Below are 24,585 nucleotides of genomic sequence, written 5' to 3'. Positions count from 1 at the left end.
CACACAGAGGGTGCTCCATCCAAGAATTGAAAGGGAGAACCTCTTGCTGTGAGGCGACAACACTACCACTGCACCACCACAGCTGCATACAAAATATAATATGGAGGAGGTCTCAGCTGCGGTACTCATAGACACATGATTTAGTAACACAGTTGTATGTGCTTTAGTCGATGATCAGGGTATCCAAGAGAAAAAATACTGATACTCTGGCAGCAGTGTGCTCCATTCATTTCATTGATGCAGTCAGTGTTACTGATACCAGATACAGTGCTGGAGGAATGGAGGAATCTGAACTAGGTAGGGTGTATACAAGCCAAGCAGAAGGTGCCCTACATATGTACAGTATGGTGATGCTACCCTAGAGAAAGAAATTAATCCAGTGAGAATAAAGGATATTAAACATACATCATCACTGTTATTCATGTATTATCCAAGCACGATTTTAATTTAGCCCAAATGAATGAAAGTTATGTAAAGCATGTGTTGTACAAAAAGGCTTTAATGGAACTCATTATGTGTGCATACAGTGGCTATTAATGTGATAGAACTATGATTTCATTTTTTTAAGAATGTATTTGAATTTTGTAAAGTGTATGTGTAATGGTGCTCATGTAATCAATAACTATGAATTAATTTTCTAAAATAATTTATTTTAATTTTTTAACATGTTCATGCAATGGTTGACCATACAATGAGCAAACATGAATAAGTGTTCTAGCAGAATAGCTTTCAGTCTTTACTTGGTATAAGTGATGATGCATCAGGTCTCTTTCATCACTTTAAAAAATTCTGGAACTTGAGTTTATTCTAAAAATGTTAAGAAGCATCACTTGTAATCAGTGGTGCTACTTCTTTTAACCCCCGTTTTACATCCTTATGCATCTATTTGTTTATACAGTGAAGGATAAGAGGTTAAGTGGGTGCCTAGTGGTTAGGAATCAAAATGATTTTTCTGTTTTACTGCTTCATGCCTATGTAACAATTTTGGTAACTTATCTCAGAGTATTACCCCAGAATTCTCTCTCTCACACACACACACACACACACACACACACACACACACACACACACACACACACACACACACACACACACACACACACACACACACAAAAACCTTCTAGGGAACAGAGGACACTACCAGCAGGATATGTCTGTGAAACAACAAAAATGATTGCTATTTCACAGTGCAAGTGAGTCAAAAAGTTAAATGCATGAGTTACTAAACCTTAACGATAATAACGGAAGAATACAACAGCACTGCTGGAGTATCTCAGTAGACCAGTGATTTTCCTGTGGCCACTGCTTTTCAGGCTCTCTCCAGTCTCTTTTTCAAAACACAAAAAGCAGGTTTTCAGCCAACATGGCTTCCATAATTAGAGTAACAAAATGTCTCCCTTATAAAAAAAGAAGATTTCTAGTAACAGACAGTTTTCCCCTCATGATGTTCTGCTGAACAACAAAAGCATAGTATTACTGAACATTACAGGTGCTGTCATTTTACCTTTAATAAACACACACAGTCTTACTTACCTTCAGTTACTTATCATGAGCTTCTCTGGCAAACTGAAGGTTAAAAAATACTTTACTTTTCACAGCCCTGCCAGGCACAAAGGATGTTCTGTGTTTACTTTCAGGAAGCTACATCCTATTAACTCTTTGCTTGCAGTAAAGCAAACCACTCAGTTCTTCAGCCCCCAACACCACCACCACCACCACATGTACAAATACAGCATATGTGTCTCCCTCTCCCACCTCAGAAACTGAGACAAGAGTAACAGCAGATGTGAAAACAGGGAGTCAAGAGACAGTATTGGAATCTTATATTGATGCTGGCTGAGTTATTTTAAAGAAGTATGATTGGTGAATGACAGAAGGTCAGGCCAGGGGGATGTAACTTGGGATTTCCAAGGTCAACTTTATGGCAAAAAATTTATTTAAAAACTGTAATTTTCTATGTCAGACAACTTTCTGATGAGATAGAGGACAGAATGTTCTTCATCTCCATTCACTTGTGACAACATGGCCTCAGACCACCATCCAAATTGCACATGAACAATAAGTGTTTAAAGCTGAGTGTCACCATGACTTAGTTTACAGAAAGGGTCAGTTTATAAAAATAAATTATCAGTCTTTTCAGTCTGTTTTACCTGGTTATGACATTGTACCTTAATAATTTCTGTATACTGAAATAGTCTGTCCTGCATAGAAGCAGCTATCTTCTGCTGCCTGCGAGAGGCACCTACCAGTGCCCATTCATTAGGCCTAAGGTCATGAGGCCTAGTCTGTCAGATAATTCATTAACCAATGGCATAGGGTAGGCATCAACTTGGGAGATGGTATTCAGCTACCAGATGTCATCACAGAAATTAATGCTCCAATGAAAACTGGTACTAACACAGTGGGGCTATTCATCCTACTGCAGGAATTCTTTAGTTACACCCAGAGCCAGTGTCTTTGTTCATGTCTTTATTAATACTCTCATCTTTATCCCCAGGAATGCTATAAGATGGTAAAAGAATATGCCCAATATTCTTCCTTTCTCTACTCGGTCCCTATATGGCCACCCAGTACATGACTAGGTACTAGTTCCAATACTAGGATTATATATGGACTGGATAGCAAGAGTAGTTTAACGTCTTACCTTCTTAGTTACTTTGTAAACTAAATAGTTCCTCAAAGTAAGGGAAGCTGAGCATTGTGCCTGGCTCTGTGGCATACAGGGTTGAAGTCTTGAATAAGACACAGCTATCCCATGTAAAATTAGCAGCTCTGGTGCTAGAGAATCTGGGAGGAGGAAGGAGCGAGAAACTTGTGTCAGCTTAATCATCCCAAAGGGATTGTGTCGGTCCAGTCTGCTGCAACACAGATACTGTTACAGACAGGAGTATGGTGCTCAGTGGATGGACTAGGGATGTAGGCTCAGCGGATAGGCTAGTGATGTAGGCTCAGCAGACAGACTAGGGATGTAGGCTCAGTGGATAGACTAGGGATGTAGGTTCAGTGGATAGACTAGGGATGTAGGCTCAGCAGATATACTAAGGATGTTGTTCAGTTGATATACTGGGGATGTCTGCTCATCAAATAGACTACATATTTCTGCTCAGCGGACATACTAAGGATGTTGCTCAGCAGACATACTAAGGATATTGCTCAGCGGATATATTAGGGATGTCTGCTCAGCAGATTTACTGGAGATGTCTGCTCCTCAGATAGACTAGGGATGTATGCTCAGCATTTAGACTCAGGATGTATGCTCAGTAACCAGGGATATATGCTCAGTGGATAGACTAGGGCTGTATGCTTAGCTTCTCCCAAGCTGTGAATGCTCTGATTCCCTTCTGATTCTCTGAAGGGCTATCACTTCCTGAGGATGGCATGTACAGAAATGTGCACATCTTGCAGCTAGAAGGTTAGGTTCATAGCTCCATAAGTTTGTGCTAGGCTAATGACCACCAGGGTTTTACAAGCCTAGCCATGCAACCCAACCCAGTTTTGTTCCCATGTTCCTTGGATGCCTATATGGTGGGGTATGTTAGTAAGGAGGCAGCTAAGGGTTATGTGAGGAAGGCATATTAGATGGGGATTCGTTTACTTACTGTTGACCTCTGTCCATCAGAGACATGGGGGCCAGACCAAGAGTGAATTTGTGATTTCTCATCCAATGATCAAGATTTTATTTAAATAGGATCACGGATAAACTCTGCTTCACATAGATGGGGAGCTTATTCCATAGGGCGGGGATCCTTTAAGACACATATCAGTCTCTTCAGCATGTTCTATTTATGTCACAGGCAAACTTAAGGACTTTGGATCTAGTGCTTCTGGTGCTGTTTCTTTTGCTTATGTGCAAGAGACCCATCAGAGCTAGATCTGAGGATGCCTTATATGCCAGACATGCATCACCTGTAGTAGACTGCGTACAGAGAAAGGGCCTTAATGCGATTTTTGTAGGAAAGGGTATTCATACCCAGGATTTTCATGGTGAGGAACCTTTGAAGGCATTTCAACTGTTGCAAATGTCTGGTTAGGCACATGCCAGAGGGGGCATTGTACTCAATGATGGGTCTAATGAGGACTGAGTAGAGTGATACTATAACTTCTTTGAACCTGGATGCTATACCCTTGCTTATGAGTTGGGCAAGATAGAATGATTTTCTTACTATTTGGGCTGCATGTTTGTCGAAGGCCAGATTACTGTCTACATAGTGTATGTTCCCAGAGCGTCTATAACACATTATCAGATGATGACAAGAGCAAATGCTCTTTCATCAAACCAGTAAATGTCGAAATCACAAAAACGCGAACACACAGAAAGATGAATTTTTTCCCAGGGAAAAAAATTCACTGCTCCGTAAAAAAAGAAAATAGAAAAAATAAATAAATAAAAGTTTAAACACAAAATTAAGTGGGGGGCTTTGCCCCCCTCACACACACACCTCTACTTAAATATACCAACTCCAAGATTGCACCATAGTGGAGGAAATGGCAAAGTCCCAAAGACGGCCCACTGATTTTTTTTCCTGGGAAAAAAAATTGATTGCCCGTGACTTTGCTATTTTCTCCTTTTGACATTATTGGATCGATGGAAGAGCGTTTGTTGTTTTCATCGTCCGATAAGACAATATAGACCCATTCCCAGATCCCTAACTATCAGGTCAACTTTTAGGGTATTTGATCTATGGAGTAATTAGCTTGGGTGGATGATTTCCCAAAGGGCGCTATAATGCATTTCTTTAATTTGAGTCTTAATCCATGGCTTTGACACCAGTCATTTGTTTGTGTTAGACCCTCTTGTAGTATGTTGGTGTCATGGGGAGAATCTATGATAGCTCCTCAGTTTACAGTCATCTGCAAACCAGGTGAACCAGAGGCCTTTGACATTATCCTTGACCTCCAAGAAGTAGATTCCAAACAGGAGAAGGCCCAAAACAGAGTCCTGCTGTACTCTGCTGGTGACCAGTCTCCTGGTGGAGGTGGTCTCACTGATCGTGATTTCTTGGGTCCTGTCTGTGAGCCAGCCAGCAATCCACCAACCTATGTAGGGATTTATGGCTAGTTCTTTGAGTTGTCAATAATACCTGAGTGGAGTTTTGTACTGAATGTCTTGGCCAGGTTAACGTAGGTGGTAGGCATCATTTTCCCCTCATCTGTAGCCTTGGTGTCCCTCTCAAAGAAGTCTGTCAGGTTGAGTAGGCAAGACTTTCCCTTAACAAAGCCAAACTGGGATGGGTCCAGTATCTGTAGACTGCCAATGTCCTTGCTGATCATTAGCATTGACCTTAGCTTTATAGATCCTTTGCATCAGCAAACATGTCTGCCAACAAGGGATAGGCCTCAACAGGAAATCCCCAGTGGTTACCTAGATGATGTTCTCCTGTGGAGAGCTCTCACCACCATGGAAGAAGCATACAAATGAGGCTAAATGGATGCAATGGGCTGCTGGTCTGGTTGTCAGGTACCAGGGGAACAGCACAAGATGAAAAGTAAGGGATGTAAGTGATGTCCGTCTTACTAGGTACATCATCAGTTATCACCTGCATTTTTTTTAACTTTTGTATGTGTAAAGTGTGCCTTTTAAGTAAGTAAAATGCCTATGAACCTAAATGTCATGCTCTGATCAGCAGCAAATTTTATGTAAAAGCCCCTAAATGTAGTAGTCAGTGCTTTAATACACTTTTGCACAGTAAAAGATCTCATTACTGCACTAATGCATGTTTTAATATGCTGTTTGAACAGTATTAAGCATGGAAATTTTGTACTGATTGTGTTTGGTGCACAGGTCATGGCTAAAAATGGTCCTTGCACCACCCAACTACTCAGTACACAAATATAAGAAGTAATTAAATAAATAAATTGATAACTGAATAAACAAGCAACAAAGTGAATAAACCTACAATTTTACTGCAAAATCTTTACTGCCCAGACATAATTCTAGCTACTAAATTGTGCTTGGCTGAAGACCAGTCCAAAACCAAATTAAGTGGTGGAGAGTAATTGATCTATTTTAGACCTAAATTTCCTCCAGGAAACGTAGGTCTAAAGTGGATCAGTTACTCTACACCACTTAATTTGGTTTTGGACTCATCTCTAGCCAAGCACAATTTAGTTATTAGTTTTTATTCTTGGCCTGATACTTTTTGTGGTTATAACTCTAGCTACAACATTTCTGGGTCAGTTGTAAATGGCAGTTCTGTATTATCATATTGTTATCAATGAGATACCGCATCCATGTATGAGACTAACCAGGTCTAAGATGGCTGACAGTGTTACATGTCTTCTATGCAGCAATTAGTTCTTAGTTTGTGTACCCCTTTAATATCTTCTAGAGGCAGCATGTTTGCAATGAACACAGAAAGAAACAGTGACTCCCCTGAGAAACCTCAAAAGGTAATATGAGATGAGATGAAGACACTGCATCCTGTAAAATTCCCTGCATTCTACTGTAGAGGGAAGACCATACTGTAATGTGGTATAAGATGATATTCAGAGGTTGTAACTTGTATAGTTCCATGAATTCTACCATAAGTGGAGGGTCAGACTACACCCAGGACAAGAGATGACATGAAGAAAACATAATTTGCATAGTTCAATGAATTTTTACCACAGAGGGATAAAAACAGACTATACCTTGTTTCATGAGACAAGATAAAAAGGCTATTTCCTGAGTTGTACTTCACATGTACGACTAGAATGAGAAACTTAGTTCTCAAGTGTGCTGATATGGGGGAGAGCCTATATGGCCAACTGACAGCAGTGAATTTTGAGAGCTCCATAAACTAGTATAATAATATAGGAAAATATTATTTTCAAGTTTAAAATGTCAGAAATCTATAGATAAACTATTAAACTACATAAATATCAATTTTGGTGGAGATATACAAACATTTTCCTGTCAAGTAACTTGGAAATATATTGTGTCATTGAATACGAACAACTCAAGGAATTCTCATCCAGATGCTGCTTTGAAAAAAGACTGGAATTGATGACATCTACCTTACAGGAACTATCTTTGAAGATGGATGGCTTTCAAAATGACTTAGAAAACCTCAAATTAAATTCTCGAAAACAGACTGATACTCTTAAGGAACTATTACAACAACACCATACAAAAATAACAAATATAGAGACTTCTCTAAATGACATTGAAGGGAGACTCAAAGAGGAAGAATTCCAAAAAGAATTTCTGCTTAAACAGAATACATGGCTGCTTGACAAAATAGATGACTTAGAAAACAGGGGAAAGGAGAAACAACATAAGGAGCTTTGGTCTGCCTGAAAACACTGAAGGAGAAGATATTATTTCATTCTTAACAACCTGGATTCCTGAATTTTTAGACTTGAAAGAGGGACTTTCATTTGGAATTGAAAGGGCGCATAGAGCACTGAGTAAACCTGCTTCAAACTCAACAAATACTCCAGTCCACCTAGACCATAGTTATAAAATTTATTTAATTTCTGGACAAGGAACTAATATTAAAATCTGCTTGGAGAAAATCACCCTTAAAATACAATCAGAGCCTGATAAGGTTTGACAATGATTATTCTTCCAGAATACTAGAACAAAGGAAAAAAGTCTGGCCAATAACAAAACTGTTGATATAAAACAACATTAAAGGACAGCTGGCCTTTCCAGCAGAGATAAAAATATTTTTTGCCAATGAGATGAGAACTTTTAATGACTTAGGAAAAAGCTACTATATTCATCAAAAACAACAACATAGTGTCTAGCCCAGAAGAAATGGAATGGATGGCCTCTACTTTTAAAAGAATAAAAGAAACAAATCCTTGGACTGATGCTAGAAAGAAGAAACAAAAAACTGATTCCAAGATAGCTGTCCCAAAAAATAACTCTTACAACTACATCTCTCAAAGTATCAACTGATATGGCACATCACTTGTCATCTGTTTTTATTTAAAAAAAGGAGGATTTCTTAAACAACTGAGAAACAGTAATGATTTATTCAGAATGTTCAAAGAGCCCAATAATTCTTCAAAAACAAAGGTAGGTCAAGATGGGTTACTATTTACATTATATATAAGCCAAACAAAGCAACATATAATACAAACATAGAAGTTTCTATTCCCCTACTTGAACTCAGTGAATACGTATCTTGTTCATTTTCCATTGATTTTACTTATAATAATTTAAGTAATTAATTAACTAATTCAACAACGTACCATTCATCAGAGTTCAGACTCAAATGTAACAAATTATCATATTGTCTGACTCCATTACAACACTAAGCTGCTATCTAATTGTATCTGTGTTAAACTCTCACTTGCCTTCAACAATCATTATTCTATTTGTGTATTTAGCGAAATTTGTGTTCCACTATTTTTGCATCCTTCTACTGTGTGTTGTGTAAATGGCAGAATTTTTAATCTACTATTTTTGGATTCTTTTACTGTACATTGGAGCTTTTCTCCCTGGGCCTCCGCAGAAAAAGGGCTCTGTCGCAGCCGGACTATCCCATTCAACAAATGGCAAATAAATAAATAAACATCATATATAATAGCAGTAACAGTAGAGTGTTTTGAAAAAAAATGCTGTCATGGATACTAATGCCTTCTTCAGTTAAAGTATGATTTTGAAATGTCATGTATATCCTAGTTAAATAATAGTAACAAGCTCTTAGTACAAATGTCTTCATTATTCTGTCTAAATATAGTTAATATCAATTATGGCAGGTATCACAGCTACGAGTGCTGTTTGATCAATCCTGATATGGTGTGCGTGGATGCAGCTGTGTCTGGCAGCTAGTACAAATGTCATTATCATTCTGTCTAAACATAGTTACTATCAATTATGGCAAGTACAATGGCTTCAAGTGCTGTTTGATTAACCCTGGTATGGTGTGTGTGGATGCAGCTGTGTCTGGCAGCTGTTGTATGTTTCCATTTTTGTCTCCAGGAAGCTGTGGGTTGAGGCTTGTAATCGAGGTTTACTGATGCTTGTGTATTCTGAAGAGACATTTGGTGTTTTAACCTGGATCCAGGGGAAGTGGGTGGATAAAACTATGATTTGGGATATTCTGGAAGAGAATGGTTTGTTTATACATCTGCTGAGTAAGAGGTGGGAAGGCTAGAAGAATGTGTTATCTCTTGTTGTTGGGCTTGTTGGGAGTTTTTTTTTTTTTTTTTTTAATCTGTTTCCTCTCCTTTCTTTACCTGGCTTCTGCCTCACTGAAAAGGAGGGAATTTAGGCTTGAAGTTACAGTGAAGTGAAGCTCTGCTTCAGATGTATCACGAGCCTCTGGTATGTAGTACACAGACACACTAACAGAAACAGATGCTCCCAGGTTGCTATGGTAATGGAGACAGAGTGGCGATAATGCTTAAAGGCTCAGAGGAGCCTCCGAGATGATTCTCGGCAATGACATTCTTGGTTTAAAAAAAAGAAAAAATATATAATAAAAGGGCTGTTTTAAACCACATGTACACATATTGATGGTTTCCCAGCACTTCATTTAGCTCATTAAGTTGATTCTTGATAAAAAAAAATAAATAAATAAATAATAATAAGAGCAATTTTATATTTAAAATGTATTTTGGTGCAAACACATTAAGGACTTACATAAGAGTGGAAGTCTGAGTTATTGTGAAAGACTAAGAGCACTTGATCTTCTGCAGTACCCTTTCCAGTGTTCTGGGAGGTGAGCTTGCCCAGACATGCTGGGCATATGGGGATAGCTGATTCCAGAGGTGTTTGGGGTTGCGAGGAGGTGCTAGAGAGTCATCAGATTTCCTTTGTGGGAATATCTGTGGAATGGAAGGTGTGTCGAGTGGCTCACAGGCAGAGTGGGCACTGCATGGAACAGGCTGGTGAAATGGAACAGGACAAATACTGGTTTGGATATTTTAAGTACAGCCTGGAAATGCATCAGATGAACTAGTGAATGCTATTCTGGCAAAACTGGATGGGCATTGTTACCCGTGTTGAAATACTGATATGTGTGTATGTAAGGATGGAAATATACTTATAACAAATAAGAAACTAGAAGGGTTTCATAATTTGAAGTCTATGGACTGTATAAACATGCTTGGAAGGAGCTAATAATAAGAATAAGCATTACAGCTTGTGGTGTCTCAGATAACTAAGCAACAGACAAAAAAAAAACACACACAATACTTATGTAATGTATGATTTTAGTAAATCTAGACATAACATATATAATTGTCATGTAAGATGAAGCAGTCTGCTGAATCTAGATATTAAAGACAGGTTTTAATAACATGGGCTTGTGTATAATAACACTACTGTCTTAACTTGTCATAAGTGACATACACTACATTGAACATCAAGGGGAAGCATGATGATTTACTTATATAAGTAAAAATGTATAACAAGTCATGTAATTGCTTTAATGTGAATTGTAGCTTTTGTAACCCATCTTCACCATATATAATACTTAAGCAGTTACCAAGGTAGCTAATGCTTTATATATATATATGACATCAAACTGACAAAGTTGTTCAAGAGAAACAATAGAAGCCTGAACTTGAAATGCCACAGAATGTAAAAGTCATATTCTGAACAAATAGTATTAAATTGACAATAGACACACAGTTTAACCTTTGCTGATTATATAAAATAGAATGTTACCATTTCAATCTAAAAACTTTCAATATGTGCCACAAAAATGGCAAATTATAAATATGGAAAGGGAATTTGTAATCATTAATCACAATAAGTGAATTTTTTAATAAGAAATGACAGCTATGAAAATCCTTATGTGTAGGAAATGGGGGGGAAGAGGGATGCACTGATAGTTAAAATGCACTAACATTAATCAATGCTCACATTAAGCAAACTTGATGCTTTAAGTAAGCTAGCAACAAACAAAGCGATTACTTAAATGCTGGCAAACAATGAAATATAACTTCTGATATATCCAGTAAAATACATTGTATTATAAACATTAGGTATAAATATTATTACCATCTATTTATATTAAGTAATACGTTTTGAAAGACTTCATCAATAAGGGTGAATATGTTAAATAACTGTGTGCTATAATCTTTTACTGAGGTTTTATATATGATACATCCTACTTTAGTATGGCTGAATTGCTTGTCATCTATCTTTCATGTAAATTTTAATTGCTTATACAATAAGCAGACATTTATATTGTATTAGAATTCTGTCTAATCTACGATAGTACTATACTTGTTCAAAATAATATAAATATTGCTTACTCCTGTTACAAATAATCTCCATATATAATTCAATTAATGGAGCTCAGATGTTCTGGATTGTCAAGGTATGAGTTATAATCTGATGGACTTAGGTTTATCCTTCAGATTAGGAATGATTTTCATTCCATGGCTAGTGCGGATCTTAGTTTTTGTTAACATTTATTAATTTAAATTTCTTGTTTCACAAAAACATTTTTAGTATGCTTGACCAAAACATTACTTTATTGATAAACACTCAAAGTATAAAACTGATAATTTCCTTTAAAAGCTTAAATATATACTTTATAGTTATCAGAGGAAAATGTTTAATAGTCAGAATAAAACAAAAATACATAGTCTAAATAGCCTAAGATGGATTTAAGTTTATTATCTTTAAATATCAATGGCTTAAACAATCTTAGCAAGAGATCAAATCTATTGAAATATTTAAAACTGAACAAAGCACAAATTGTCTTCCTTCAAGAAACTCATTTCGAAACAAATGACAATTACAAATGGAATCCTAAGGAATATATTATATTGGAGCAATCCACTTATAACACAAAGACAAAAGGGGTAACAATTTTATGGAAAATAAATGTGATTAACCCAGAAATCATTTATAAGTATGAAGTATGCCTTATGGCATTAGTAATAGTTAAATATAAAAACAGAATATGGACCCTAGCAGGGACGTCGGGAGGCATACTCACTGTACGCACTTCAGTACAGTTTTTTTCTGAATGGGGTAGAACTTGGAGGGCACTAGGACCCAGGGGTGAAATCTAAAAATCAGGTAAATAAAATAAAATAACAACTTAGCACACGCAAATGCCTTGATTGAGACAGCATAGTAATTTGCAGCTCATCTGGCATTTGCATCATCATTTTTTTAGTAAACGGGTGATAATTACCCAATTATCACAGTTCAAAAGGCAAGGGAAAGAAGTGTGAAAATGAACCAACTTCGTGGTTCTTAGATGCGGCTTGTCTTTCATCACTTAGCTGGTATTGTGCTTGAGAGTGAAGGGGGTGCGTCAGTGACATCAGCAACTGCAGTAGTGCAGGCAAGGAAGTTTTAAAGGCATTCTTTTCTAACAAAACTTTAAATATACCTTAGCACCAGCAGTGTTTTGTAAAATTTCATACAGTTTTTACTGGATGGTGGTGCTGCATTCCTTATGTGACAGCTTTTGTTTTATTTATTTATTACTTTGGATCATTTTTTTCTGGAGTCTCCTCTTTCAATAATTTCTGTTGTCTGTTCTGTTTTCTGCTGCAGGCCTTCTACTTGTATTGTGACCTGTTTATATATATATATATATATATATATATATATATATATATATATATATATATATATATATATATATATATATATATATATATATATATATATATTTTTTTTACACTAAAACTTTTTTTCCTTTTTGGAAGGAATACATTCAGTCAGTTTTTTCAGTCCATGTCATAAGAGAGAACTACAAGATGTTCATCGTGCATACAGCTGCAGTCATAACAGATGGGTTCTCCTGCCGTCAGGCGGGTCCTCGGTCGGCCGAATTCCAAAGTCTAGGTCCAGCGTCGGTTGTCGTCACTTCCTCCCTGACGTCAGTGCGACAGGGGTATAAAAGAACCAGCCAACACCATTTTCTCCAGTCTTTCTTGCCGCGCGGTGCCCGAAGCAGAAGCAGTTCGCAAGTGCCGGTCGGCCAGCTCCTGAGATTACGAAAAATTTGGAACCGAAGTCTTCTTAAAAGCTAAGTACCCCGTTGGGGAAACTTTTTCTTGTCTCAGACCGATGTCAGACAAAGTTAATAATTGTATTTCTTGTGGGAAACAAATACCGCATAAGGATTTCCATTCCCTCTGTATACCTTGTTTAGGCCCAGACCACGACGTCTCGGTCTGTCGCTTTTGTGCTACATTCAACAAACGCACTATTAAGCATCGGGCGGAGTTTGCCCAGCATTATTTTGGGAAAGCATTTAACTATACTATGTCGTCGGATACTCCGACTCCGGTTTTGTCTAAAAAACGCAAAGACAAGGACCGACACTCGAGGTCCGCGGCCTCTACCGACACCACGCCAAAGCCGACTACACGTGGTCCAGTTCTCAGCGAGGTGCCTACGCAGCCCCTGATTACCGACGACACATCTTTGGCTGTGTCTCCTGTACACGAGGTCACAGGCTCCTTGGCCCACACCCTGACTACAGATACCGAAGCCACGCTTGGTGTTGAAACACAGAATGTGGACAGGTCCACCTCCACTCAAGGTGTCTTCAGACCTTCCTCTTCTTTCTCCATCAAGGCTTTCACCAAGTCTAAAGCTACCATGCACCCTAAGAGAACAGCTACACAGGGCCCATCTCCAGGCCCCATGCCTAAGAAACAGATGCTTAAAATGAAACCAAGAACGTACCACCCACTGGGGCTGAATCAACATTTAAAAATTACGGCAACCACAAAGTGTAGTCCAATCCACAATAAGCAATGTTAAAATTGAAAACTGAAACTGAATCATTCAAGTTAACAAATACTGTGTATTTATTGAAATAGAACCACGACTAAGCGCTTTCGCCAGCAATCTGGCTTCCTCAGAGTCGTTTACCTTACATTCAAATGCTCTTTATATATTAAACACTCAAAGCTCATTGGAACAATTCATAAAACACACCCCCATACATACAAAACCCCATGATCTTTACAAATAAATTATGTCAACTACTTAAATCATTATTACATATCTACCTATTGCTAAGTTAAAAACAACAATAAATTTAATGAAAAAATAATAAATAAATAATTATAAATTCTATAACTCATATGTGGTGATGTCATTTCCATAATATAGTGTGTCTGATGTTAATTCCTAATGTTAGAGTAATGCATTATTACACAACCTCCTGTGTATTTAATACAAATGATTAACACAATAATACTATCATATTAGCAACCAGATAAAATACCAAACATTTCCTTAAAAACTAACTAAAAATACTTGTACATATAAAAATACCACTACAATACATAGAATATATGCATATAATGCCCATAATCATTAGGTCCCATATATCCATTGTGTACACTCTTCATAATAACTGAGACCTTAGTTTTAACATGGGTTTGATCGAAATATAGTCATTCAAGCCCGGGGGCCTGCAGGCATCCAATCTTAATTGCCATTCCGTTTCTAGAGCCCCCACTTTATTGACTATATCTCCCCCTTCTCCACAGTCTAAAACACGTCCTATCACAAAAAATGTAAATTTGTTAAAATTCAAACATTTAGTACTGTGTAAATAAAGTGCATTGTGCTTGTCCTTCTTCCTAATAGATCTAACATGTTCTGCGATTCTATCCTGAAACCTTCTAATGGTCTTACCCACATAGTATGCCTCACAAGATGAACATGATGCCAAATAAATTATATTCTTCATGCAGCAATTGCATTGTCCTGGACAAGAGATGGTGTACTTGTAGCCATATACACACACATAACTACCCTCATTAATATATCTGCACCATCTACAAAAGCCACACTTTTTCATGATGGATTTGTACTGACTCTTACTTTTTCTCTCCAAAATACTTTTTAAATTGTCCCCCCCCTACTGTGTACAAAAACTGGTTCTAAACCCAGTATTTTCTTGATCTCATCACTTAATACAAAATTCCAAATATTTGTTATTATATCAATCAATTCAGGTGATTTAGGGTTATACTTTACAATCATCTTTATGTCAGACCCCTTTATTGCAACATCCGGATTCTGTTCTTTCATGTATCCTAACCCAGTGTGAAGAACAGGTGCATATCGCCCTTTCCTTTCCCTCAACACATCCCTTCTTACACTTAGTAGGAGCTTAAGTGGATACCCACGATCTAGGAACATTCCTATCAATTTAAAAAGCTCCATTCTAAATTGTACATCATTACTAACCAATCTTGAGGTTCTCACCATCTGTCCCTTAACAACTCCTTTACGATGGTGAAATGGATGACAACTAGAAAAGTGTAATAGTGAGTTTGAATAATTTTCTTTTCTGAAAATATTACTTTCAAATTCTCTATCTGTTTTACTGATAGTCAGATCCAAATAATTAATCCTATCTTTGTCCCATTGAAATGTAAACTTCAAAAATTCTGTTGTAGTACCCAAATACTCAACAAACTCAACATGATACTCTCATCACCTTTCCAAAAAATTAAAATGTCATCCAAAAATCTGTTGTACATTAATATATTTGTCATGTATCTATCTGATGAAAAAATGTGCTCTCTCTCCCATGTAAGCAAAACCGCATTAGCAAATGCTGGCACATCTACACCATCGCCACTCCTGACATTTGTTGAAATAAATCACCTTCAAAAATAATGAAATTGTTTTTAAGCACCAATTCCATCAAATCACATATAAAATTGGCTTTTGTACCTTCCAAACGTCCATCCTTCGTAATGGCTTCAAAGAACATCTCCAACCCTAAACTATGCGGAATGACCGAAAATAAGTTTACAATGTCAATAGTGAGAAACCCAAAGTCACTGTTCCCTCTCTCAAAATTCTTTATTCTGTCAAGGCAGTGCCATGAGTCTCTAATGATGTGTGGTGCTCGATTTATAATAGGCTTAACTGATAAATCAATGTATGAAGCTAAGGTTTCTGTTTTGGATCCCTTGGCTGATACAATAGGTCTAAATTGTAACTTATCAGCCCCTTTATGCACCTTGGGGATACCGAACAAAGTAGGTATTCTGGGAAAATTAACCTTCAAGTAATCATACTCCACTTCATTAATATTACCTTGAAATAATGTGTCATGTAAAAATACATCAATTTTATAATATGCCCTATTAATCTCGCCCCTCGACACCATGGCATAAGTATCATCACCATTCAAAATCGCAGAGATTTCAGAAATGTAATCAATAGTTGACATGGCAACCATAACTCCCCCCTTATCTGGTTTCATAAACCTGTAATGTCCAGATTTTTTAAGGGAGTCCAACAACTCTCTCTCCTGCTTTGTTAGGTTGTCATTAAATAAAAAAACATTCTCCAAACATTTTCGTATCTGTACTTCGACAAGCTTTTCAAAACCCATTACCTCCAAATTAAAAGGTGGTATAAATGCACTTTTTCTTTTAAACATACTTGTTTTGTCAACAACCCCGGTATTTTCACTGGTTGCACCCCCTCCATTGGCTCCAAAAAACATTTTTAAATGCATTTGTCTTGTAAACATTTTGAAATCTAATAAAACCTGGGCTATGTCAACTCTAAACATTGGTACAAAACTCACACCCTTACTAAATAACTCAAAGTGTGTTTCTCCAACCACTATGTCCGTGTAGTTGTAGATACAGTACCCATTTTTCTTCAGTAACTGATGTTTGAGACCTTGAAAAATTAACATTTCCTTATTACTATCTAGTGGATGATTCTTGTCCAACATATTTACATCAATGGCCTCATCATATATTACAACATTAGTCACAAATGTATCATCGTCACTCCTTGTAAAAGTGTTCAAAATATTGTCACCATCAAAACTACTGTCGTGTGAGTGACATGGCTCTCCACATAGACAAAATTCCGTTGACATGGGTCTTTGTGTAGTGTTGTCTTTGAAAGTCTCAAAAATAACATCACCATTGTCCAAAATATCAATCAATATCTCCCCCTCCTGTTCATTCTCCCACCCCTGTGATAATCTTGTTGTACTTCTCTCACTATCAAACCCCTGTTCCGAAGCCTCTCTGATCTCCGAGGGCCGTTCTCTGTTTCTAAAAAAACATCATTGTCCCCTCCATCCTCATTGTAACCCAAACTTTCAGTTTCATTGTTAATATTGTCATTTTTAAAGTTCAAATTAAAATCATTCATTCTAGCACCAGGCGGATAAGCTCTTTTGTTTTTGTAATCAGAGCTATCCCTTTCCAGTTTCTTTTTCTTTTTCGCCATATTCTTAGTAACAAATGACTCAATATTGCTCAATGCCTTATTGAAATTGGCCTGGTGTTGTTCGTACAACAAATCAGTAGTTATACTTACATGAAGTTGACTAATCTGCTCCTGTAAATCCGATAATTTGATATCATTGTTCCGTATAATGATATCTAGCATCTCCAGCCCCGTTTTATTGAAAAGAGCAATCAGTTCCTGAAACGCTACAGAGTTTTCATCCACCCCCATGGGTCTCTTCCACACACGTAGACCCATAGGTACCTGATTCATCTCTCTGGATTTTTTTAAAAACAAACTATCTAACTGCACCGCCCGAAACTTGGTACATAGTTTCTCATAATGTGAAATTTGTTCACATAGGCGAGGACGCGAAGTTCTTCTCTCGTCGACGCTCACTGCTTCTCCAAACAACGGAGCCTGGAACCAGGAAGTGATGTCAAACCTCTCCTCGTGCACCCTCCTATTCTGGTCTCCGCTCCTACTCATATCATTGTAGCTCCGGTGTTGTGTCGCTGTCACATTAGCGTACGAATTGCTCCTAGTTCCTTGACCGGGTGGAATAGATTCCACCGGTGAATGCAGCGTGAAAAGCCGCATTTGAGAGTCAGTCGGGCTCACCTGCCCAGCTTCACCAGCTTCACCGTTGACATTACGATTAGTTGCTGTGTAGACTTTAAGCAATTTGTCTACCAGAGTGGCCAGCTCCTTTAAGATAACCTCCATACTTCAACGTCACTCCAGGCAGAAAAAGACCCAACACCAGCGGTACTGTAAGTTTGAAACCAAGAACGTACCACCCACTGGGGCTGAATCAGCATAAAAAAATTACGGCAACCACCAAGTGTAATCCAATACACAGAAAGCAACGTTAAAATTGAAAACTGAAACTGAATCATTCAAGTTAACAAATACTGTGTATTTATTGAAATAGAACCACGACTAAGCGCTTTTGCCAGCAATCTGGCTTCCTCAGAGTCGTTTACCTTACATTCAAGTGCTCTTTATATATTAAACACTCAAAGCTCATTGGAACAATTCATAAAACACACCCCCATACATACAAAACCCCATGATCTTTACAAATAAATTATGTCAACTACTTAAATCATTATTACATATCTACCTATTGCTAAGTTAAAAGCAACAATAAATTTAATGAAAAAATAATAAATAAATAATTATAAATTCTATAACTCATATGTGGTGATGTCATTTCCATAATATAGTGTGTCTGATGTTAATTCCTAATGTTCTAGTAATGCATTATTACACAACCTCCTGTGTATTTAATACAAATGATTAACACAATAATACTATCATATTAGCAACCAGATAAAATACCAAACATTTCCTTAAAAACTAACTAAAAAAACTTGTACATAAAAAAATACCACTACAATACATAGAATATATGCATATAATGCCCATAATCATTAGGTCCCATATATCCATTGTGTACACTCTTCATAATAACTGAGACCTTAGTTTTAACATGGGTTTGATCGAAATATAGTCATTCAAGCCTGGGGGCCTTCAGGCATCCAATCTTAATTGCCATTCCGTTTCTAGAGCCCCCACTTTATTGACTATATCTCCCCCTTCTCCACAGTCTAAAACACGTCCTATCACAAAAAATGTAAATTTGTTAAAATTCAAACATTTAGTACTGTGTAAATAAAGTGCATTGTGCTTGTCCTTCTTCCTAATAGATCTAACATGTTCTGCGATTCTATCCTGCAACCTTCTAATGGTCTTACCCACATAGTATGCCTCACAAGATGAACATGATGCCAAATAAATTATATTCTTCATGCAGCAATTGCATTGTCCTGGACAAGAGATGGTGTACTTGTAGCCATATACACATACATAACTACCCTCATTAATATATCTGCACCATCTACAAAAGCCACACTTTTTCATGATGGATTTGTACTGACTCTTACTTTTTCTCTCCAAAATACTTTTTAAATTGTCCCCCCTACTGTGTACAAAAACTGGATGTCCTTCAAGGATGCATCTGCAGTCCTTACAAATGGGTTGTCCTGTCATCAGGCAGCCCTTCGGTCGGCCGGATTCCAAAGTCTGGGTCCGGCTTCGGCTGGTGTCGCACTTCACCCGACGTCATCGCTGCAGTTTTCCGGGTATAAAGGCATCAGCCGATGCCATTTTCCTCAGTCTTTCTTGCCGCGTGGCACCGAAGCAGAAGCTGTTCAAGTGCCGGTCGGTCAGATCCAGAGATTGCTACTACCGAATACTACGAAGACTTCTAAAGCTAAGTACCCCGTTGGGGACTCTTTCTTGCCTCAGCCGATGTCAGAGAAAGTGAATAACTGTTTATCTTGTGGGAAACAAATACCTCATAAAGATTTCCACTCCTACTGTATACATTGTTTAGGCCCAGACCATGACGTAGCAGCTTGTTTAGCCTGTGCTTCTTTTAACCGACGGACGCTTAGACACCGGTCGGAGTTCGCTGAACAAATTTTCGGCATTGATTTTGCCTATATTATGCCGTCGGATCCTCCGACAACGCAAATTGCCAAAAAACATAAAGAAAAGGACCGACACTCGCGGTCCGCGGTTTCGGCCGAAACTGTGATTATGGAAACCGCGAGTGTCTCGGTTTCGGCCGAAACCGAGCAAGCAGTTCTTCCTTCAGCCGAAACCATGCCTTCTACCGAGGCCTCTTCTAACCTGGTAGAATCGGCTTCTGAAATCCAACCTTCTGTTGCGGTTTCTCAGGAATTATCAGACACTATTCCCCTGGATATTTCTACCCCTGCACGTGGAGCTGCTAGGCCTCCTGCAGCCATGTCTATTAAGGCCTTTGCCAGGGCTAAAGCAGCCTCAGCTTCAAAAACGGTGCCTGCCAAACCCCCCCCCCCCCCACACAGGCCCAGCGCCAGCTCCCATATGCTTTCTTTGGCTGAGGATTTAATTTCTTTAATTCGTGGATCCAGGCCTCATCCCACCTCCAGAAAAGAGGCCTAGAGCAGAGCCCCCTGAGCCAGTATCCGCAGATGATTCCTCTGATGACTCAGAACATACAGACCCTCCTGAGGCTACTTATTCCCCTTACGAAGACTCTGATGCTGAAGAGTCCATTCCTTCAGCCTCTCCACCTGAGGAATTTTCCTTTGGGGAAACCTTGCATGCTATGAGGGAACAATTTCAGTGGCAGGGCCAAGATTTCTCAGACTCCAGAAAAAGGCTTAGAACCTTTCTACATTTGCCACAACATAGGCCTTTAGCTATACCTCCAGTTCTTTCTGTTGTAGATGATGCATTTAATGATGCTTGCACTGCTCCTGACTCATTACCTCCGGCTCCTGCTAAGCGCGATAGGTTCTACAGGGTCCCGGACACTCATCACCATTTATACAAGGCTCCTTTTGCAGATCCAGAGACTATCTCCCTGGGCCCTAAAGCAGTAGCAGCTACTTCTACTAAAAACCCCCTCCCCTCTGTAAGGGAATCCAGGTCCTTAGAGAGATGGGGTAAAAAAGTTTACACTTCTGCTACTTTGTCAGCTAGGGCTTTGAACTGCCAATTTCACATGATTCAATATCAAGAGTTTATGCTTGACCAGTTAACTAAAAAGCTGTCCTCTGAAGAATCTTTAGATAAAAATATGTTCAGGAAATGGTACATAACATACAACAGGTTAGTAACCATTCTTTAAAATGTGGCTATGATGCACTGGAGGCTTCCTTTAGATCAGCCATGACTGGCACAGTTATCAGGAGACATGCATGGTTGAAAGAACAGGCATTACCAGACCATGTCAAATCAAAGCTTTTGGATGCACCCATGGACAAGGTCAATTTATTTGGTTCACCTGCACAACAGGTTCTAAAAAAGATGGAAGAGAAGGCGAAATCTGTACAAACAGTGAAAGATTTCTTACAGGTTCAACCTCCAAGGTTTAGCAGGAACTGGCCCTCCAAGAATTGGTCCTTTCCGGACTCCTCTAAGACACAAAGGGGCAGGAATAGGCACTCTAGAGGCAGAAACCAATCCAGGGGTGCCTACAGGGGACGCCAGTGGCAAGGCAACAACCAGCGAGGCAGGACGCACCCACCACCACTACAACTACTCAATCACAGTGACTTGGCAGTGGCACCGCCTACCAGGGAACAACTAGAAGCACCCTTAGGCGGAAAGCTAACCTTATTTTCAAAGAACTGGCATTGCATCACAAGGGAAAATTGGATTTTGCAAACTATAGACCAAGGTTACAGGTTCCATTTCCATACTCTACCAGGAAGAGAGGAATGCCAAACCTACCACCTACTCAAAGGGCAGAAGCTCTAAAGCAAATATCTCAGCTATTAAGAATGAGAGCTGTGGAAAAGGTACCATCTATGGAGCAAGGAAAGGGATTTTACTCCAGACTCTTCCTGGTACCAAGAAAAGAAAACAAATGGAGACCCATTCTAGACCTATCCGCTTTAAACACATTCCTCATTGTTCCAAAATTCAAAATGCTGACCCTACAGCAGCTTCTTCCCATGCTGGGCAAGGAGTCTTGGCTGGTAACTCTAGATCTCAAGGAGGCATACCTGCATGTCCCCATATGACCAATTTGCAGAAGATACCTCCGATTTCTTGCAGGATCAGAGCATTATCAATTTTCAGCATTGCCCTTTGGCTTATCTACTGCGCCCAGAGTGTTCACGAAATGCCTGGCATCAGTAATTGCTCATTGCAGACTTCAGGGGATCCAAATTTATCCCTACCTGGATGACTGCCTGATACAAGCGGACAACAAAAGCAAGCTAACAGAAGACTTACAAAGAGTCATTTACCTGCTGCAAGCCCTGGGATATACAGTCAATATAAAAAAGTCAAGGCTGATTCCATCCCAAAGAATAACCTTTCTGGGTGCAGAGCTGGACACATCAAAACAAATGGCATTCCTAACTGCAGAAAAGAAAGAGCAACTACCTCTCTACTTCTTGGCATTAACAAAGCAGAACCATCTAACTGCAAGAAAAGTACTGCAAGCCCTAGGCTTCATGGCATCCTGCATAATTCTGGTCCCTCATGCCAGACTGCATATGAGAAAGCTACAGTGGTACCTAAAGAATTTGTGGTCCCAACACAAGCACAGCCTAGAAACCAAAATTCCAATAATCCCATGCCTGAAGCAAGAGTTCCTGTGGTGGGCTCAGGCCTGTCAATCAAACACAGGATTACCCTTCTGCAACAGTCAACCAAGCCAAACCATCACGACAGATGCCTCAGACCTTGGTTGGGGGGCACACATGCTGGACAAGTGCATACAAGGCTTATGGACTCAAGACCAGCTACGCCTACACATAAATCTAAAGGAAATGCTGGCAGTAAAATTGGCAATCCAGTCATTCAGACCATTTCTCCAAGAAGGTCAGTTGATGATAAGGACAGACAACACCACAGTTATGTGGTACATCAACAAGCAGGGAGGCACACATTCATATCCTCTATGCCGGCTGGCACTGGACCTATGGGATGTGGCTCTGAGTTACAACATTCAGTTACAAGCAATTTTTGTACCGGGAAAAGAAAACACTCTAGCAGACATATTAAGCAGAACTACCACAGATGCCCACGAATGGATGCTACATCCGGACATCTTCAAAGCCATCACAAGAGAATGGGGATTACCACAAATAGACTTGTTTGCATCCCCACTCAATCACCAGCTAAAGAAATCCTGCACAAGGACGTACCACCCACTTGCTTGGAAGGTGGACTCCCTATCTTTCAGTTGGAAAAACCTGACAGCATACGCATTCCCACCACTTCCTTTGATGCACAAGGTGCTTCTGAAGATCAAAGAGGAACGTCCAAGGATCATTCTGATAGCTCCAGACTGGCCAAGACAACATTGGTACCCATTGCTGAGGAGCATGTCTCGGGAACAAATATGGACACTACCCCTGATCCCATTACTGTTAACACAGAACAACTACAACATCCTGCATCCAAACCTGAAAACTCTGCAGCTAACTGCCTGGAACATTACATGACAGCAATTAACCCAAATTTATCCCAAAGGGTTAAAGACATAATCCTGGAGGCTCGTAGACCTTCAACAAGAAAGAATTATGCAGCAAAATGGAAAAGATATCTCATTTGGAGTACTGCAAAAGGAGAAGATGTGGCGCTAGTAAACATAGCCAACATCCTGGAGTACTTGGCAGAGCTCTTCCATGCAGGCCTGTCCTATTCCTCCATCAAGATACATGCATCAGCTATTTCAGCAGAATACAGCTTGGATCCTCCTGTCTTCTCTCACCCTCTGCTCAGACAGTTTCTGAGAGGAATTAAAAATGTAAAACCTCCCAGGAAACCACCATTGCCAGCATGGGACTTGAACTTTATGCTAGAAAAATTGACACTTCCCCCTTTCAAACCAGCAGAAACAGCAGAATTACAATACTTATCCTGGAAAACTGCTTTCCTGCTGGCAATAACTTCAGCAAGAAGGGTCTCTGAACTACAGGCATTAATGGCAGTGCAACCCTTCCTGACCTTCCATCAAGATAGAGTGTCCAGGAGAACAAATCCTACATTTATTTTTTATTATATCAATCAATTCAGGTGATTTAGGGTTATACTTTACAATCATCTTTATGTCAGACCCCTTTATTGCAACATCCGGATTCTGTTCTTTCATGTATCCTAACCCAGTGTGAAGAACAGGTGCATATCGCCCTTTCCATCACTAGAACATTAGGAATTAACATCAGACACACTATATTATGGAAATGACATCACCACATATGAGTTATAGAATTTATAATTATTTATTTATTATTTTTTCATTAAATTTATTGTTGTTTTTAACTTAGCAATAGGTAGATATGTAATAATGATTTAAGTAGTTGACATAATTTATTTGTAAAGATCATGGGGTTTTGTATGCATGGGGGTGTGTTTTATGAATTGTTCCAATGAGCTTTGAGTGTTCAATTTATAAAGAGCATTTGAATGTAAGGTAAACGACTCTGAGGAAGCCAGATTGCTGGCCGGCTTAGTCGTGATTCTATTTCATTAAATACACAGTATTTGTTAACTTGAATGATTCAGTTTCAGTTTTCAATTTTAACGTTGCTTTTTGTGGATTGGACTGCACTTTGTGGTTGCCGTAATTTTTATATGTTGATTCAGCCCCAGTGGGTGGTACGTTCTTGGTTTCAAACTTACAGTACCACTGGTGTTGGTCTTTTTCTGCCTTGAGTGACGTTGAACTATGGAGGTTATTCTAAAAGAGCTGGCCACTGTGGTAGACAAATTGCTTAAAGTCTACACAGCAACCAATCGTAATGTCAACGGTGAAGCTGGTGAAGCTGGGCAGGTGAGCCCGACTAACTCTCAAATGCGGCTTTTCACGCTGCATTCACCAGTGGAATCTATTCCGCCCGGTCAAGGAACTAGGAGCAATT

The 24,585-nt window shown here is 38.9% G+C and overlaps 1 protein-coding gene across 1 annotated transcript in view; it reads left to right on the top strand.

Annotated features, from left to right (window-relative positions):
- LOC122810651 (rho-related GTP-binding protein RhoD-like) overlaps positions 1–24,585 on the top strand; it is a 563,211-nt gene that overhangs the window by 215,247 nt on the left and 323,379 nt on the right. The gene's annotated exons all lie outside the window — the stretch shown is intronic.

The sequence above is a fragment of the Protopterus annectens genome, chromosome 9.part0, assembly GCF_019279795.1.
Source record: "Protopterus annectens isolate FY-2018-M chromosome 9.part0, PAN1.0, whole genome shotgun sequence".
In the NCBI taxonomy this organism is placed as follows: domain Eukaryota; kingdom Metazoa; phylum Chordata; order Ceratodontiformes; family Protopteridae; genus Protopterus; species Protopterus annectens.
The sequence above is the reverse complement of the archived record's forward strand: the minus strand, read 5'-3'. Positions and strand labels throughout refer to the sequence as shown.